The 19,729-nt window shown below is 38.0% G+C and overlaps 1 long non-coding RNA gene across 1 annotated transcript; it reads right to left on the minus strand.

Moving 5' to 3' along the window:
• Positions 1 to 9,343: 9,343 nt before the first annotated feature.
• LOC135155893 (uncharacterized) lies at positions 9,344 to 18,973 on the minus strand. Its single transcript, XR_010295006.1, has 3 exons — positions 18,592 to 18,973; positions 17,576 to 17,642; positions 9,344 to 9,454 (listed from the first exon to the last, which is right to left on the minus strand). It is a non-coding gene; the product is annotated as an uncharacterized LOC135155893 (long non-coding RNA).
• Between the last annotated feature and the right edge of the window lie 756 nt (positions 18,974 to 19,729).

Genomic DNA, 19,729 nt, shown 5'->3' on the forward strand with positions numbered 1-19,729 from the left:
TGAATTTCGGTAAAAAATTAAGAAAAAAGTTTATGCGCCCACTCATCCGGTGAATGTGATATTAAAGGGGAAGTTCACCCTGACAAAAAGTTTAGTGTAAAAATAGCAGAAAAAATAATGACAAATATAGCCGAAGGACTGAGAAAAATCCAAATTCGAATGACTTTATTAATCTTTAATGGATTTTCCTCAAACCTTCAATATTTCTCATTATTTTTTCTGCAATTTTTATAACAAACTTTTCTCCAGAGTGAACTTCCCCTTTAAATCAAATGAGGCTGAGTCAGTCTACAATTGGCATATGCAATGCCTTTAATCATGTCTCTATTTGTCTACACTCTGATTTAGAATACATCCAGACTGGAGACCTGTTTCATAAACTTGTTATAACAAATTCGCAATTACAGTTTAAAGCTACTGAAATCATTCAATTCAATTGGCTGATCATAAACTTGTTATAAGAAACTGTGTATTTGTTATTAGCACAAGTCTTTATGAAATGAGCCCTGCCTGTTAATAGTGGCCAGTCAAACTTTGCAACCTCAAAAATGATTGGTCAAAATAATCACTGTATTCGTGAATATGTGACTGGCGAACAAAAAATGGTCAAAATTGACCATGGTTAGAAGATGCCAGAATATTGGTCGATATTGTTCACTTTTATCAGCTTGACACAAATGCACGAACAGGTTGGTTACTCAAATCAATTTATTTTCAAATAGCGAATAGACATATTTTAGTTCAGTAACAACAGCTAATCAGGATGTATTTCAAACCCATGACATTTAGAGTAAAATTATCCAATACCACTAACAATTGGAATTTATTTACTTTAATTTAAAAGTGTAATGGCAGAACCAAAAACACGGTGCTTCACCATTGACATCATCCAGTTTTCAAAACCACCATGCACCAATAGAGACTTCAAAGTTTGCGGTAATACGAGAACTTTAGAGTCAGTGAACCCAAACAGTAAATGCAAATGGATGGTTAATCATATTCTTTACTTTACTCTGGCAACGTGACTACAGATGACGCAATACCAATTAAATGCTTACGCAGTTGCAGTAATAAACAAATTATACTGAATCAGACAGAAAGCAGTGAGTTCCATCCACATTCATCAACATTAAAATGCAGGTTATGGTTAATCTTTGAAAAATATTCTTTTTAAAGACTCGTCGGGTCTTTTAAAAACAAATACAAATTGACAGGACATTTTCTTCAGCAATGAGAGCTCTTCTTGAAATTGTGATAAATATATCGTCCCACAGAAGCATAAAAGAAATATGATATTTTACTTTTTGTATTATTCAAGATGCAATATCTGTATCACTGTAGTTCAGGTTCAGCATGCCTTCACCCAGTCCCAAAGGCTTAGGCATTAACCCCTTTATAAAACCAGGGGCTTTAAACTCGGCAGGTGCTAGCCTCAGTTAAAAAAGGCACATTTTATATCATTTGCTATAAATATTCCTTTTTTCACTCCATCAATATCTGAGTTATAATAGAGCAAAAAGGTAAATGAAGGGGGTTTATATTTCTTAATCAAAAGAAAGCTGTAAAATCTGACAAAAAGTTAAATCATAACTGAAAGTGATGAAGTTGGACTACAATGCACTTATCCTTGAACAAGGCTAACTACCGTTATCCCATGTAAGCCTTTCGCCAAAGGTAAAAGTGGGTCATATACCTGAGGCACACATGGGCATTCTATTGAAAAAATAATTCCCCTTGGATCATTGAAAGATAAAAAAAATATATAGGCCTTCCTACATATGTTGATGAATTATTTCATATCAACTTCTCGAATATCTTTCCTTGGGTTATTTTTTTTCAATTAAACAATGTCTGTGTCAAAGAAGCAATATAAGCCTACAGATAGATAGGTCCTATATGAAAATAACTCAAAGCAAAATTGAGTTGCTTGTTGTCATTTTTTTAAATAAAAACTAACAGAAGACAAAACTGCAACCTGTACTAAGTTCAGAAAATGAAGTCTCAGATGCATACTTTGAATTAAATCATTTAATGACACAAATGGGTTTACAAGTTGGCCTACAGCTAGGCCCTAAGACTACCGGTGTATCTTTTGTTTAGAGCAAGAGAGGTTATCTAGGCTATGTGCTAAAACATGATTCAACATCGTTCTGGCCCCCAACATACAATATTTTGGAAAATAGGTCATTGGTAATATGTTATCACTATTAAGAAGGCCAAAGTGTTACATTTTTGGCAGAAAAGCATTTCATTCCAGCAGTTTCTGATGGTACATTTACACGGGTTGAACCTACAATAAGACAGCGTTATAGTGTATCATATGGAAAAAGCGAGGGGTCACTTCATGACCAGTTTGAATGCCAATTTCATAAAGTCAATACAAAAAAATTAGAAGGGTTGCACAATTATTTGTAATTTAGCACTACTGTACTTACATCAAAGGAAATACAGAGAGCCAAACATACTTGTTGTCCTCTCCAACACTACTCCACAATACTTTGCACAATGCTGTTATCGCAAATTACTTTCCCTGACTGAAAATTCTCAATCCATGGTTGAGCAGGCCTTCCAAAACAGTTTGTGAGCTATGCGGTGATGTGGTACACCAATGGTTAAATCAGTGAGTGCCTTTGGTATCCCGCTGAGCCAAGCCATCGTTGCGACCCCAATGAACCTACACCCCCTATCACCAACCAGTCCAATCCCAGGTCACCTTATCTCCTCCAAACCCCAAGCGGCACCTCCCAAAAGTTTGCTGTATGCTAATGACAGTCACAGCTTACAAAGTGTAGCGCAAGGACATTGTGAGATTGCCTAACAGATCAATGTTTATTGATTTCTTGATAATGATAACAGTTCTGAGTGTGACCACTGAGATCATGAACAAAAGTACCAGACTGGTGCTCAAGTATCACTCAAAATAACCAACCTTGACTCTAACTAGCATTGCTCAAAATAACCAGTCTATAGGTGATTATGTGTTTGACCAAAAAAAAATTCTCAGAAACAACCAAATAATTGGTTAATAGAAGCGATCAAAAGTTTGGTTGACTTTCACCATTTTGGGGTAGGTATTCACAGGCAAAATAGTTATTCTGATCAATCAGAAAAAGCCAGTACATTTGAATCAGTTATCAGTACTGTTCATATGGTGATGCCAAATGTCCATGACATCATTGCTAGAATATGACAACCTTTCCAATTTCAACTGGAATGAGAAAGACTTATCATCAGCCTACATCTCCCCTAATATCACCAATGAGAGACACCATACTGTGAGCTTTATTATTTTGCGCAAATTGGGAGCGGGGTATCGAGTCCTGCTGAATAGCAACTAATTTTTGAGATAGGGAGGCAAGGTTTGATTTCGTTAACACACATTTTCATTAGGAGAGCTATTAATGAGAGATTGGAAAATGGAGCTTAGGAAATATGACAATGTTATCATAAAACCGTGAAATAATATGGAGCAAGGAAAAGAGAGGTAATTTGTTCTTAAGCATTTTACAGAATGAATTCACTGTGCTATGTTTTCTATTAACTCTTAATGCAGTGTTTCTTCAAAATATATTTTTCATTTATTTCAAAAGAGCTTTATTTGCTTGACCTTTTTCAATCCCAATTTTCCCCTTAGAAGATCAGCATTTCATTTCATTAGAGAATGCTCTAAATGCACATCCCCCACGACCTTTCCGAATCCCGATAGCAGTTTACATAAATAACTAGGCAGGTTTTTTTCTGTTTGTACACTGCGAGCCTCAATGAGATTGGAATTCTACTCCACACTACCAGAAAATCAATGTAAGATGCGTGACCTTTCTGCGACGGCGGCCCATTCAAATTGCAATTGAAATGAATAAAGTATGTATCTCCGCAGCATCACGTAAATCTTCCTTTGGAATACTACCTACCAGATGCAATCAATCCATCTTCCTCAAGTTTTTCAGCTACTACAGAACAAAATAAAAGTGCCCGTCCCTGCAAGCTCTCCTCTCTAGCGCAGGTCCTTTGAAAGCGAGGCTGCCATTAAACTTGCAAATGGGAACGAGGGAGCTACTGTCAGCAGTGCAGGTTAACGAAGGTTACCCCAATGTTGCAACTAAAACCATACAGACATGACAAATTAAGTGATGACTTCATTAAGGAAGAAGAAGTACTGCACCCCTCCCTGTCCTCCTCATTGATCGAGAAAGAGAAAATACAGAAGTGATTTACATGTTTACAGGCAAGCTGGAAAGAAGGCATGCCACCCATATCTTACTTCTCACAACCGTCTATTATCTGAAGATGCACAAGCCAATGAACTTGCAACAGATAAATCTTATCTTTATTCTATGAACACCATTCCCTGTTTCATTAAAGATAAATGCCAGTTGTGGTAACGATTTCAAAATGAGTTCATACAGAATCCAATGAAATGACCACCAAAGTGACTGTTTGTATAAATAAAAAATATGTGCCAAAGGATTCTGGAAGAAATTGTGTAATTGCTGAGAAATTAGCAAATAAGCACGGGATTCGGGTCAAGCGTCGGGCCGACATTCGAAGCAAACATAATACACTGTCCCACGTGCGCTTATCTATGTTGGTGATCTTCAGTGTGAACATTTTTCAGCGCAGATTTCAAGATTTCACAAAGTTGAGTTTATGTAACTGTACCAGATCTAGATCCTCGATAATATAGTGACGATTAAGCCTGGTTTTACAGACTTTCTCGTGAAATCAGAGTTTACTGCAACTACTTTCATTTATAATCTTAAATACCTTATACAAAGCCTTCTGATTCCTTAAGGGCCATCTGCACCATCCCGAGTTTTCAAATTAGCGCGCTATTTCTGATCCGGCAAATTATCCCGATCTGAAAAATCTCGAGATAGTTGGCGGTGCAGACGCAATTATCGCGCTAGTTCGTAGGATTAATCTCGAGATTGCAATCCCAAGTCAACTCGGGTTTATTTGCAAAATAGCGCGCTATTTTACGAATTATCCCGCTAATTCGTCGGTGCAGACGCACTCGAGATTGGACTCGGGGTAATTTATTCATGACGTCAGTCCATAATGCAATTCGCGTTCCACTTCCGCCTTGGTCAAAACATAAACACGTGCGAAAGTCAACTTTATACATGCGAATAGCGTTCATAAGCAACGATGGTGTCCCACGGCCACCAGTGAATGGATTTTGGGAGAGACCAGACCGAAGGGGGAGGCGCTCATCGACGATGGTCATATTCAATAACAACACTGACAGCAGTGTTGTCTTATTCCTTCGCAAAATGTGAGCAAATAGCATTTCTTTCCTCCTTCTCTCCCTCTCTCTGTCGTTGCCTCCTACTCCGCCATCATATTTAACGAAGAATACATCACTTCTTCACTCGCTGAGCTGAGAGGATTGTTGCATAACACCGGTTGAATTCGGCGAAAGTGCTAGTGAAAGGAGTACATTGCTTGCATATCGCAGGAAGTTATTCAAAAGCGCGGGCCGTTGAAACTCCAAGATCCGAAAGTGCGCATGCTCGTAATATCGGGCTTGTTGCCTCGCTCGAGCAGGAATGCTCTTCTTGCGATGGTGCAGACGGGGTTTCTTGAATCTCGAGATTAATCGCGAAGTGGGCCGATCGGGCTAAAATCTCGAGATTGAGCAAACTCGGGATGGTGCAGCACCGCCTTTAGAGTCTGTCCAGAATATCATTTCAGTCCAAGACAGCTTGACGTCAGAATCTATTGACTTTTAGCAAAAATAATTCTTCTCTATGAATGGAATAGTTTACATGAAAATGAAAGTGATTATCTTGTACATTGAGCAGTTATAAAAAAATGCTTTCTTCATTCGGTCTTGAATTGTATTCCTTTATATTTCAGCAAACTGATAAAGGGGCCATTTATATTCAGGTCAGCTAGTGATGACTGTTTTAAATCTTATCAAATATCATAACAAAATGTGAAGGTAACATTTAATGAGATTATTGATTGAATGGTATTCTCTATAAGCCCAGGGACAGTTCTCCCAAAGACCAAAAATATATAATTGCATCGTGTTGGGGGAAAAAAGTCATCAATACCACACTACAAGAATCAGAGCGCACATCAAGCACCAAGAGTTCAACCACCCTGACAAGGTGCGAGATGTGGCATGGGACCTCTCTCGGAATCCCCTCATCTTCTCAACATCTTTTCGGGTGTTCTTTCTACAAAATGCATGGCAAAGGGTGTGACAGAGAGGGAGGTCTTGAAGAGGGTGGGGGTTTAGGGTGACCATTACCCATCTATAAAACATGCACGATCAATGGGTTTTGCTTTCTGCAAGGATGTTCAAAGGCTCTCTTCTGAAGGGTTCAGCAAACCAACTGTGCATGATCCCTCTGACTCCTGCTGACTAATTCTGTCCAATCAAAGTGTGTTCACGCAACACATTTTCTGTCAATAAAACATGGACAATCGATGGTTTCGCTTTCTGCGAGGATGTCCAAAGGCTCTCTTCTGGAGGGTTCAGCAAACCAACTGTGCATGATCCCTCTGACTCCCGCTGACTACTGCTGACTAATTCTGTCCAATCAAAGTGTGTTCACACAGCACATTTTCTGTCAATAAAACATGGACAATCGATGGTTTCGCTTTCTGCGTGGATGTTCAAAGGCTCTCTTCTGGAGGGTTCAGCAAACCAACTGTGCGTGATGCCTCTGACCCCTGCTGACACTTTGGTAAAGTCCCATTCAACTCTCCTACAACACTCATGCTGAAATCAAATTAGGTGTGATTCCTGGAATCAAGGAGCAACCTTAAAGGGAATCTTTAATGATTATCAAGTTCAGACATGAAAAAAAAATCTATTTATTATTTTTATAGAAAATTAAACAAATTTACCAAGAAAGGCTACAATAAAATTACCAATGAACCATGATCTGCTGGAGAATAGAACTTTGGATTACATAATTATTTCAGCAAAATGCAAAAAAAAATCAGAATACATGCCTAATCTGACATGTCAAGTCAATGTTAGCAACTCTTTGTACATTATAGATCCAACCAATGTCATTGAATGTCCTTTGAACATAATCAGGGCTTTTCTGTAGTTTGCATGCATACAGAGTATTTTGATGGTTGAACTACAAAAATGGATGAAAAATGGTTTTTCAATGCAATTGGCCTTTGCATTATAAAACCATGTAGCTACCCACGAATGGATGTAACGTATAACCTTTAATTTCTGATATTTTGTGAGTCATAGAGCTCTAGCAACTTCACCCAAGTGTGATGAAAATTGTCTAAATAAGTTGGCCAGAAAGATGAAGCTGAGCGACCATAAGCACCCAGGGAGAAAGAAATTGGGACTGAATGTGGTGAGATTGATCAGGTGTAAACTACACTGTCAACTCCTATCTTCCAATCAGTTGAATGAACTCACTTCTCACTGATTTGGCTGCCAGGTGATGGAATTGGGAGCTAATCCTAAGAGAGGGTAACATTTCAGCAGGATTTTGCTCCATCATAAGACACTTTGGTAAGTGGAGAATGGGTGCACTTTCCAATGTTGCCCCATATGGCATTGTGTTTTTATTGGTAATGTGGCACCTCTGTCCCATTGCGGTAACGGTGAAGGTAATGGAGATGTCTCAAGGAGGACTTGGCGATGCATAGGACGGATAATCTCGGAAGAAATCTCTGTTTTCGATTAAATGAGAGCCGGTAATCTCATTCCTGCAGTCTTAAGTTCTTAAAATGAGAGCAAACATCATAACTATTCTACTGCAACCACATAATCGGCTGATAAAAGTAACTGGCACCTACACCAAGATGTGATCACAATCTTGAATTGAACATGCATTGAAGTTGTCTCAATTAGTCTTTTCAGCGTTCACATACCCAGACATTTTTTTTTTACATTTTCAAGATTATGTATCAGTTTGAATCAAGCATTGTCTCTTCAACAATAAAACATCTGTGATTATGATTCCAAGTCAAGACTTTATTTCCACAAAACCATTATGAAACAGCAATTTCTAACACAGAAACCAGTAATTGTCATTGACTATCAGAAAAAAAATTTGAGTTTGTGCTCACAGTTAGTCACTCACACTTTACCTCTGTGGATTAATGCTAGAAAAGAAAAGATGACTTAGAATTGACAAGACATAGACCAAGTGGAAATTTTGACAAAATAGTAGATGGGCTAAATGACAATTAGAACAAATGGTTAGTAGACAAAATGGTTGTAGACGAAGTAGAATTAGACCAACTTGCTTTGACTATCATTCCTAGGAAAGAAACATATCCTCTCAACACCAATCACTACCCAGAGTGTATTTCTTGAAACAAATAGTGACTCTCACTTACTATTGTTATAAGCTACTACAAATTCTTGCATCTGATTGGCTGAGAGCAAATTAGTCAATAAAAATCACTGACAAAACTTTTCATGAAACACTACCCTAGTTTCTCCCAAATCAATGTACACAAGGAGGACCTTCCGGAAGAGCATTCGCCCCGAGGCCTGGCTTCATCCCTTCTAATAACATTCTCCCATCAAGAGGATATAACATGCGCTATCATGGCCTTACGATTGCCTAGCACGCATTATAATGTAATGCACCACATCGAGATTTAAACTCCACTTCTACTTGTCTCTTGTTGACATTAACCATCTACCCCCTTGTGAGTCATCGATGCATCTTGCCAGAAGCCTACATCCGCCTTAGCATTCTTCACCAATGAGCCGCAGGTAACATGTTGTTGTATCGGTGTCTTCACGTGTAGCCCTAATGCACATGGTGGATCGTCGGTTTCAGGATACCGGCATCTTAGAGCACAAGCTAATGTGATTTTCCATGATGGGTTTGCTGATAAATGAAATCAAGCTCTTCGGAATCATAACTGATGTCATTACGTGCAGCGATAATGCACGTTGTGGATCAACGAACCTTGCGGGTGAAGTATGTCTTAATACCTTCTGGCCCCAAACGGATAATATCACCAACACAGCCTAATGTGATTTTGTTGCGAAGGTTTACAAGAGAAAAACAATTTTCCTCAAAATAACAAGAACATGCACTGACGGTAATGTTATCGTAGCATGTTAAAGCAACGCTGTAGTTAAAAGAGCCTTACAAATTTTGATGGAGATGGAATTTGGTAATACGATTTAGTCCAGCTTGGTTTTCAAAGGAAACTTTTGGGAAACTCCATGAAATTTACCATCTATATTTCCTTTTTAAAGATATCAAATCTAATGAAAATGGTGATAACAGACTCTTTCCAAACTTGCCAAGTTGCCTTCCCTGTTTCACGCTCAGAATCACAAAAATCGTAGAACACATGATTTTCCTTTTAAGTTCTTGCTTACCTGAAATATTCAATATGAAATCTTGGAGCAAAATATGGTCAAACACCTCCTTGAAGTTGTTTACATCGATACTGTCCTTTACATGAGCGACTGGGTTCCCTATTGTCAATGTGAAGCCTGTAATCATATACATTGACATTTGAAACAGTATTCTCTAGAATACCCTTGAAACAGTGTAAAGTATCAAGGCTACTCTGGGTAGACTCTTGCCTTCGATAAATCCCAAGTTCTCTCAAAATAACATCTTTCGAAAATTTTATTTTAATCTGCTTTTTGATTGACCTATTGGTGCAAGCAAAGCCCAAGGTAATTTTGAATGTGTACTACAGTATGCAACAAATATATGAATGCAATTTATGATGAATTAATTTCAAAATATCATGTTTATTTCTCTTACAGCTAAAAGTTGATTGCATTGATAATTGTATATGATCAATCATAACTCAGCCTCAGAATCAATTACCTGGCTTAATGTTACTTACTGGGCCCAGAGTGTCCAAAGAGAGGTGAGCTAAATAAATCAATGAAATGCAAAAATATAGAGGGAGGGGGAGACCAACTTTGAAAAAAAATATGTTATCAAGGACAAAATAACATCCTATGTCCCATTGGAAATGCATAGAGAATGATGTTTGATACATGATATTTGCTACTCAATAACTAATTAATATCAATATTATTCTAAAAGACAGAACTGAATACAACAAGAAGCGTGAATGACACCACTAAATAAGGAATGAAATGCAAGAGGTGGATATAACACGATAGTGAACACTAGATAGGACCTGGAGGTATGTTATCAGATAGTCCTACACAGATAACCAATTATCAAGTAATACATAGAAACTAAAACAAAAACAAGATAGACAGTAGAGATGACCAATCAATAAGTTTGTATCCCTCGCAGAGACGGTTGGTCGAACGGGTGTCTCGGAAAGTGACTCACGATATAAACCCATCTTCTATCCGTACTGCCCTCTGGGTTCGATGATGCAGGGATAGACAAGAAGTCTCCATCTTGGTGCTCACTTAGCCTCGAGACAGCTCCGTGGGATGGGCACGCACTTAACGAAGGATTTTAAGATCCTGCCTTCAACAAAATGATAGCTCTAGCACGAACATCCGTGGATGGCAATGGCTCACAGGATTTGGGAAGGTACCATCAGATATAAATGTACATGTAATTAAGAAACTTATATCCACCCATTCATAAGTATGTGATGAGATGTCAGTGACCGAGCAAATTGTTTTTCAACCTATCTCCCGACCATTTCCTATGGTACACTGTTATATAGCACCCAAGTAGCGAGTTTAACCCAGAATGTACAAATCAAGTGTGTGCGCTATATGTTCTAATGCCCATGGTTAATTTTCAGTGTTTCTTGCTTGCATTTTGAAAAATGTTCATATTAACCTATGAAAAATTGATTAAACAACAAGCAAATATTTGTGAAAATAGAGTTTCAATTGTAAGAAAGGCATGAACTGAACATACTGCATGTATCAGGCAATGGTATTAAAAGCAATTGATTTCAATCACACATCCCAATTTGGCCTATTATCAACTTAGTGAATTGCTTCCTGAATTGATTTCAACTATGTAAACATCCAAATTACTTCCTCCCAATCAATTATCCCATTGACAATCTAGTACAACGCATTAATATGTGATATCTAATCTGAATTCAACATTTGTATTGTAAACTCCTTTATTACAGCAAAGTTTTAGTAGATTTGAAATTGACATGTGACTAAAGACCAGGGAAGAGTTTCATGAAGGAAATTTATCTTTGATTTTAAACAGACAAATATGCTTTAAGCCAATAAAAAAAGAAGATTTCAATAGCTTATGTTACATTTGTCAGAGAAACATTCAAGACAATTTTCTTCATGAAACACTCCCCTAATTAGTTGATTTTTTTTAATGTCTATCCCAACTTGAGACATGAAGCATAACCAACCACCTTGACAAATTCCAATCTTCATGTTAGCACTGATAAAGAGATTCCCAATATCATGAAATCATTTTCACGCCCTTGCTCATGGAGAAATGCTAAATAATAATGCTAACACCACTATACAGGAATGCTGCAGTCACATTTCTCTTAGGGAAGTCGAAAACCGCAGTTTAAATATTTTTGTGCCAGCTACATATGGGTGGTTTGAATAAAATCAGATAAAACGGCTGTTTTTTACGCGTAGGATGGAAGCCATGGGGGAAATGTGACTGCTGCATTGACTAACAACCCATTGGACATTTCATATTATCAACAATTTGTATAAAAAATGTTGTATAAGTTTTTATACAACCTTTAAAAGAGTTTTGATACTTTTGATACTATATTTGCATATCAACTAAAACACAGATATCATGAATATCTTAACCTAATAAGCTCAAGGCCAGAACATCAATGCATCAACAAGAACATCAATCATTATGATCTCCCCATCCAAGACAAACCAAAGCATCTAATTTACATTTGGTCATGAACTACAAAGAAGTCAAATCCATGTCTTTTTTTTTTGCTCCGTTTCGTGGCCGAGGATGTGCGAAATTCAACGTGGCCTTGGGCCATGCATTTTTTTTTCTTCCATCTTTCTGTCGTCTGACAATCTCACACTGAAGATCATGTCGCTGGGGAAATGACCTCGACCAGATGAAGATGCCACGGTCTAGCAAACATCAGCAGTCGATCCGGACTTCATGAATATCATCCGAGATGGAGAGGAGAATTAGGATATGTAAAATGGATGTTTTTCAGCCGAGACCGTGGATGGAGAAACGGGAGCAATATGCTTAAAAAGATCATGATGTTGCCCCGCGGTTACAGGACATTAAGTCTTCCACTCAGCTGCATGACTTGATCTAGCTGATGCAGAAAACAGGCGAGATGAAGCCGATTTCATAAACATTTCAACCCACCAAGTGAGGCATAAAATAGTTTCATCTGAAATGAAGGATATCTAAATTTCATGACATGCAACATGCTCATGTCTAACTCTGCAAATTCAGTAAAAGCATTACAAAATTGTAATAAAATGAAGATGTCAATTTAAGAATAACATAAGGTGGTTTCAGACCGCCTCGAAGTTCGTCAGTTCCAGGTATTCTCTGATCGGGAAATTTACCCCGATCAGAAAATACCAGGTATTTTGGTAATGTGAAAGCAAACTACGCGTAATTTCCCCGAAAGAAAATACCCGCTAAATAGTAGGTACTTGGCGAAATTACGAGAACTTTCGCTGGGATTTTTCCAAGGTTGCAGGTATTTTGGCGATGTGAAAGCAAATTAGGGGAACTTTTAGCCCAGCGTGTCGTTGGGTGCGGCGCCGTGGGTGGCTGCTGAGCTAGTAGTTTTGAATCTCGCGCCTTGCCTGTTTATTAGACCATACTGCGCATGCTCCTAACTTCAGGAATTTATCCCGAAGTGTATGTTTCGGGGTGGTCTGAATGCAGGAATAATTAATGGGTATTTTTTAGCCTAAAAATGTTCTCGTAATTTAACGGGGATTCTTGTGATCGAGGCGGTTTGAAACCACCTTACAGAGTGGTTATATTTGAGGTGGTTTTATTTCAAGAATTTTACAAGGTCCGTCTCAGAAAGAAAGAAATTTTGAAAGTGTTCCGATGTAAAGGAATCTCTCATATTAAACTGCATTGTTTTTCTTGATGGGTGGGCATTTTTATGACCACATTCATCACAGAATGTATTTAACAATCCATTCTTTGACAATCAAGATTTAAGAATCGCATGAAAAATGTCTTTTTGTACCCAAATTGATGGGCATTTTATTCTGACCACAATGAATAAAGAAATAAATCATCTATTCTCAGAACAATTTCGTTTTCTGAGCAAAGAGTTCGGCTGAAGGGATAAATCAGGTACAAATGAAAAATGAGTCATTAACAATACCTACACTCAGAATTTTATTGAACCAATTTATTCCCTCTTTATTCCAAGATAATTCTGAACACATACACAATTACACATAAACCCTTGATACTTTTAGTTTAAATCATGATACGTGACTTGAAACGTAGGCTGGCCGTTCATTCAAAAGGTCAGTTAATAGCTTCTTCGAAACATTAGAGTTAAACCACTTGATTTTTAATCTGGCATTGAATTAATTTCAAAATGATTTACATGAATCACCAATTTCAGAATGCAGTATTTCTTGGTATTACCTTACAGGTTATTGATTGATCAGTATTTACAGCATAATAACCCTTAATAGGTCCATTAGTGGTGAATTTCTGAAGGATGCTGTATCACGAAACACCTTGATAGTTGTTCTTTGGTTTATCTTCGGTAATTTCACATAGCTGTACCTTTTTTTCTATTTCTCGGCAGCTACGGAATTTAATAGGTCTGCCAAAATATGTTTAGTCTGTGAGCACGGAAGTCTATGGAGAATTATACGGAAACGACTCTGGATCATACAAGAACATGCAGGAGGCAGTGGCAAGGTAGGCCTAGTCTAATCTTCAGAATCAATTAATATAATCCAAACAGGACCCTGATCCTGTTTGGTCTGTGTCTGCAGTTGGACAAATGGCCGGACTGAAGGATAACAAGATATCTAGCAAGCGACTAAAGACGACTGACTGGCAGGAATACACACCTCCCATGTTGCCTTGCTGGAAAAGAGTTTAAAACGATCATGAAAGCACCTAATTGTGCAAGTTGTCTTGTGAATGAAAGGGGAATTATACGAGCTATACCGGATTAAGAGGTAATGACAAGAACATGGGACTATTCAGCTATAACAGATCTTGACGACCTTGGATTTAGATCAATACTGCACCCTTTCGACAAGCCGCATAATTGCCCATATTAGGCGCAGGGCAGCCGGGTGAATAGACAAGGGAGAGGGGGAAAATGATGGCCTCGTCACATCACAAACATTTGCACAGAGCCTCAATTGTCAGGTCGACCGAATTACCTTGGTTATTCAATAATGGAATATTCGACTTCACTCAAGCAGACACTGCAGGTTTGGTTGGTGGGTCTATGGTTGTTGAACGGTGGGAGGAATCATAGAGGAACATCAAAAGTATACATGGGGTTCTGCTGAAGCAGTCTGCGAAATACATCAACAGTACATGAACATCAACTTGGTTTCACTATACTGGACGTTCATTAGGTCTTGTTTGTCGAAAGGAAAAACTGACATAACAGTGTCCATGTTTAGTGGGGGGGTTGAATTCCTCCGTCTAAACTTGTACTATTAATATAATTTACATACATAGTGTATGAAATTCTATTTTGTTTGGGGGGAGTTAATCATGAAAAAGGTTTGTGCTATCTCTCCATAAATGCACCTCTTCCCAATATGAAAGTGATAATGTCACATTTTTCTTTTTTTTCTTTTTTTAATCATTCTGTTTTCATTTCATATCTGACAAGCCTGATGAAAAACATCCACAGCTTGCAATTACTGCATTGACTTCGGTGGGGCTATTTGAGTATTCATGTGGTTTATAACGTTGGCCCTGTTGAACAGATTTCGACCAAATTTGGGCTGTGGATATAATGTTTATCATCATGCTACTGCAAGAAATGAAAAATAAAACATGATGAATGCAAAATCCCTTTGTAAGGACGTCATACTTTGGTAATCTATTATTCTGTATTTCTCGCTCATTGGTATATCCAGGTTAGAACAGCCATTCATCAAGGTGTACAAGCACCTGCTTAGCATCCCCATTTGACATCTCACTGAATGGATTGTGTCCCATCTTTTCAGAAGCCGAGGGCTTGAAGCCGATTTTTAACATTTCATCTCTTCCACACACAAAAAAAAATAGAGAGAGCCAAAAATACACAAGTGCACAAGAGGAGAAAGAAACAGACCAAAACACAAGTGAGACAAGAAGATGGAGAAAGTAGAAAGAGAGAGATGGAGGTAGAGAAGTCGCGAAAATATGTGAGATAGGGAAATGTATCTCGGTTAAGGTCTCAATACAGAGCGACAGACATCAAGGAAAGGAATGAAAGAAAAATGAGAGATGTAAAAAAGAGGAAAAGGAATGACAAGGAGTTCAAAAGAGAGAGAGAGAGAGAGTAAGGAGTACAGGTACATAGCCAGGTGGGCAGTGTAAAAAAAAATTAGAACAAAAGTGTGAGCTCGTTTAGTTTTACAGATCAATAATCGTTAGATGTTTGGCGTTCGGAGGCAGACACATCAACCAACCTGATGTTTTCCTTTATCGATTCCTCCGAGGCTATGATAGCTCGACTTGAAACAATGTCAACAAGGCTACAGAGAAGCAGGGTATTTTTTTTCACAGCGAAGTCCGAAGATAGATGGTCGATGCTTAGGTTAGTCTGTAAGGCATCCTTCAGGTTTCCCTTCATATGCAGCAAGAAGCCTGAAAGCTCCTAAAGATTTTTGACAAGTCCCAGGTGTGCAGAACAAAAATAGTTTCATAAAAGCTGGCATGAAAAATTATAAATTACCTCAGTTCTTTAAAAAAATAAATGAATTCATGGTTATTCCCCTTTCTTGATTTCATTAAGTCAAGGAGCTTTCATCAATCTTATATACTCCTTGATCAAGACAGAGCTGAAGGCATTTATTCCCCAACACCTGACATTAGATATGTACAGTTATGACAGTGATGAAGTGATGATCTCCTCTTTCCTAATGGGCATGTTAGCGTTGCTCAAGTGACCATTTTTACCCTACAATCGCGGTCTCAAAAACTGAGTTTCAACCATGAAATGCTGACGTAGCCTAAGACAAATACTGTGCACTTAAGTTCTCCAATGGTCTGTAACCTGGGTTCTCAGCATCTCTAGAGCTCCCATTATACAGATATGTCAACCAATTCATTAGATTTGTACCGCTTTCCAATATAACCATCAGAGTCCGAAAGAGGCCATCTCAAGTCAATTAATTTTGGATTACTGGACAACCTTAATAGATAGGGTGACAAAGTTATCAGTCTTTCTTCTACCTGCTTTTCTTGATCGATCAAAGAGAATGTTATTTCTTCTTTTTTTTTAGAAAGAGAGAGAGACCCCCCTCGGAATAACAATCCTTTACTGTTGTCGTTATAATTATGCTTAATGTGGGTGGGAAAAACGTAGAGAGAGGGAGTGGACAATGCTAGAAATCACTTTGTATTCTTAAAATACCCCTCCCCATCAATACCTTACCCCATAAAATTTCAATCAATTTTACCCCTTTCAACTGATGAGCTCTGGATCAGCCAACAAAGCCTTACCATTGGAAAAAGGTGATAGGATATCAAGACAGGTAGATAGCATAAAGCTAATTCCAAAACACAATGGAAAGTGGTTTAAGAAAGCTCTGTAAACTGGTTTATTAAGGTATCATTTCCCACAAGAGAATACAAATGGATATGGAAACCCTTAATAAGGGATGGAAATGGAATAAGCCTGGGTAATTATGCTACATTATTGCTAAGTACTTAGATAGAGGCTTCTGATAAAGTAGTGTGGCATCGCTGTATATTAAAGAAAGTATAATCATTTTATCATTTGTATTTCAAGCAGGACTTACAGGTGGCTAACAGATCCAAAATAAAGGAGTGGATTTACATAATCCAAACTAAAATATGTAAGTTGCTAGGCTTCTGATATCACCTTAAAACTGCGTTACACACTTAATATTCTGAATAACAAACCATTATCAATGAGTCTACCATGAATGACTCCTTCCAGATTTCCAGCAGCCAGCTACAACTTCCAGACAACTTGAAGAATGAATCAGATTGAGGCTGTATTTGTTTAAATAACTGTAATAGTTTTTTAACATTGATAATTTCTTTCCCTTGCAGAAAACGAAATCTTGGAATAACCGAGTAGGATCTGTTTCCTTGGGATAATGTCACTTCTCCCTTCTTCATGAGATCACTAAATGATGTTACAATTTAAATACAAAATTGTATGAAACTTTAAACTTTTACTACGACTTGCAGGCAAAGTATAAGATAATTCAGAGTTTTTCAAATTCAGGAACTTTGTGCAGAAAACCATTTATTTTTTTGCCGACATAAAGAGCCATGAAGATGAAATAACTCTACTCCGGCCAAAAGGTGCCAAACCTCATATTGTAAGGTCAGGCGCCTTTGACCACTCAGCTACGTCACCTCCACTTAGTTCATGAAAGCCATATTAACAAAACATTATCACCTCCTCCCTTCCAATCACCTGCTGTTGACTTTCATCTCCTCTTTGAACAACAAGAACAACAACATGTAAATCTTACCTCCTAGAAGTTGGTGAAAAGCTCCTCTTCCTTCAACCTCGGAGTGTTGGATCACCAAATGATTAGTCTGAAAGAAGAAAAGGGAAAGGTTGGTTGAAATTCGAGGAGGATGCTTTTCCTATAGATTCCACATGATTGAACGAAATCAAGCTCCTTCATTTGCTCCAAGGGCATGAGTTCTGTCAATGTTTTCGATCTTATGTCTTCTGATGATCACACCCCCAGAACATATAAAGCTTTACGATAGATAGCAATATCAAAGAATGCTTTTGATTGGTTCCTCATCAGCGTTTTGGACAGAATGCGCATGTAACATTGATCTTGATTGGCCAGTCCATTTGGCGATTGATCTCCAATTTTGATGTTACAGACCAGAGAAAGAAGTGCTTTTACAGCAGAAACCCATATTCTCCCTCCATCAAACGTATTCCCTCTCTGTTAAAAAAAGGGTCTCTATTCTCTTTTGTAATTCGATGGAGAGTTAACTGCTTCATATTATCTGCCATTATCCATTATCATTTATACAGGGCGCACACCCCATAAAGAAAAGATTTGAATGTGATTCTATCTCCATAAATGCTTAAGAGCTTAATTGGAACTAATCCATCCATCGCTTTTGTCCACAATCTTCCCTAAAGGCGAGATATTGATCATGCATTGTTAACTTCTAGATCTTGAGACTCCATCATCATCACAACTTTTAAGTGGCATCTAACCCTCTCCATTCATTCATTTGTCTAAAATGCATAGCCCAATAATGCAATTTAATTTCAAGCCAGGAACATTTATGGATGTATAATAGGGAGCCATATGATCAAAGGAGATTACCGAAACTGGTGGATATTGATCGTAAAGAAAGGACAAGTAAGAGTTTTTGCAAACAGCAAGAATTATCAATAAACCTTCATGGCAAAATGCTTGAGAAAACAACTTTAATAGGAGGGCCATCAAAATGAAAATGAAGCTTAACAATACATGATTAATCATTTCAAGAAAATGTAATTATACAACCTTACTCATTTAAAATCTGTTTCATGCAGACTTTGAACAAGGAACTGCTATAGAAAATCCATTATCTTGAAGGACTGATTTTTTCAAAGATTGTTCGATGAGAAACAACTACTGTTTGGTTCATTTATATCCAACAAGTCAGTTAAGAGTGTCGCCAACAGTTTCAGGTACTGATAGTCGTGGTGTTCATAGATGACGGATTGAAGGTATACAAGTACACAAAACTATCTCCTTTAAGAAGTAAACATTATCTTAAGCTTCCGAACCAAAAGCAACATTTAATTAATGCAGCGTTCATTGATAGTACTGCCGAGGCGGCTGGTTAAAGGTCGCAATAGACCTGCATCTTGAGTCGTGACTGGCTCATATCACAAACCTGCTATATGATTACTCGTATCAGCCCACAAACAAACCGACAGGACTGCGGCTCGATTACCCTCACAATGGTGTGATAGAGCAGGACTTGTTTGGATAGCCAGCGAGTTTTGATATGATATGGGGCTAAGCAGGGGGCCTTATCAGGGTTTTTTTTTCTGGGGCAACCTTCGTTGAGTAACTGAATAGGGAGGAGTCCATAGCCTACTTGACCAAATGCTTGTACACCAGGGCCCCCGCCCCTATCTAACAAAGAGTTACGATTGATCCAATCGACCACAACTATGGAAATTAAGCCATCCACTCCAACATCTAAGATACATGTTCGTTAAAATTGTTTCCACGATTCAGTGTGCTCCTCTTTTACAACTTTAGTACATTGTGCAAATTTCCTGTAGGAAAAATAATAAAATGATGGACTTCCATATATACTTGAAGTTGATCGGATCAATCGCAGCAAGAAGGGACCTATGTGTAGCCTATATCCAAGTTGGATGAACCAGCTCCTGGGGCCTGTTGCCTAAAAGTTAATATTATAATAACTCTGCAAACCAATGGTATATTTAATGGAATTCTAGATTCTGATTAGCTTGTGAGCATGGTTGCCATGGTACTTACAATTGGATGGCAAAGTTACCATAATTAATAGTAACTTTTTATTAACAGGGTTCGGGGCTTACTGGTATAGGCCTATTATGTATACGTATCCTTGTAATCTATCAAAATTATTTCCTATCAAAATTATTTCCTCACAAAATGCAAAATTCT

The sequence above is a fragment of the Lytechinus pictus genome, chromosome 11 (genome assembly GCF_037042905.1).
Source record: "Lytechinus pictus isolate F3 Inbred chromosome 11, Lp3.0, whole genome shotgun sequence".
Lineage (NCBI taxonomy): Eukaryota > Metazoa > Echinodermata > Echinoidea > Temnopleuroida > Toxopneustidae > Lytechinus > Lytechinus pictus.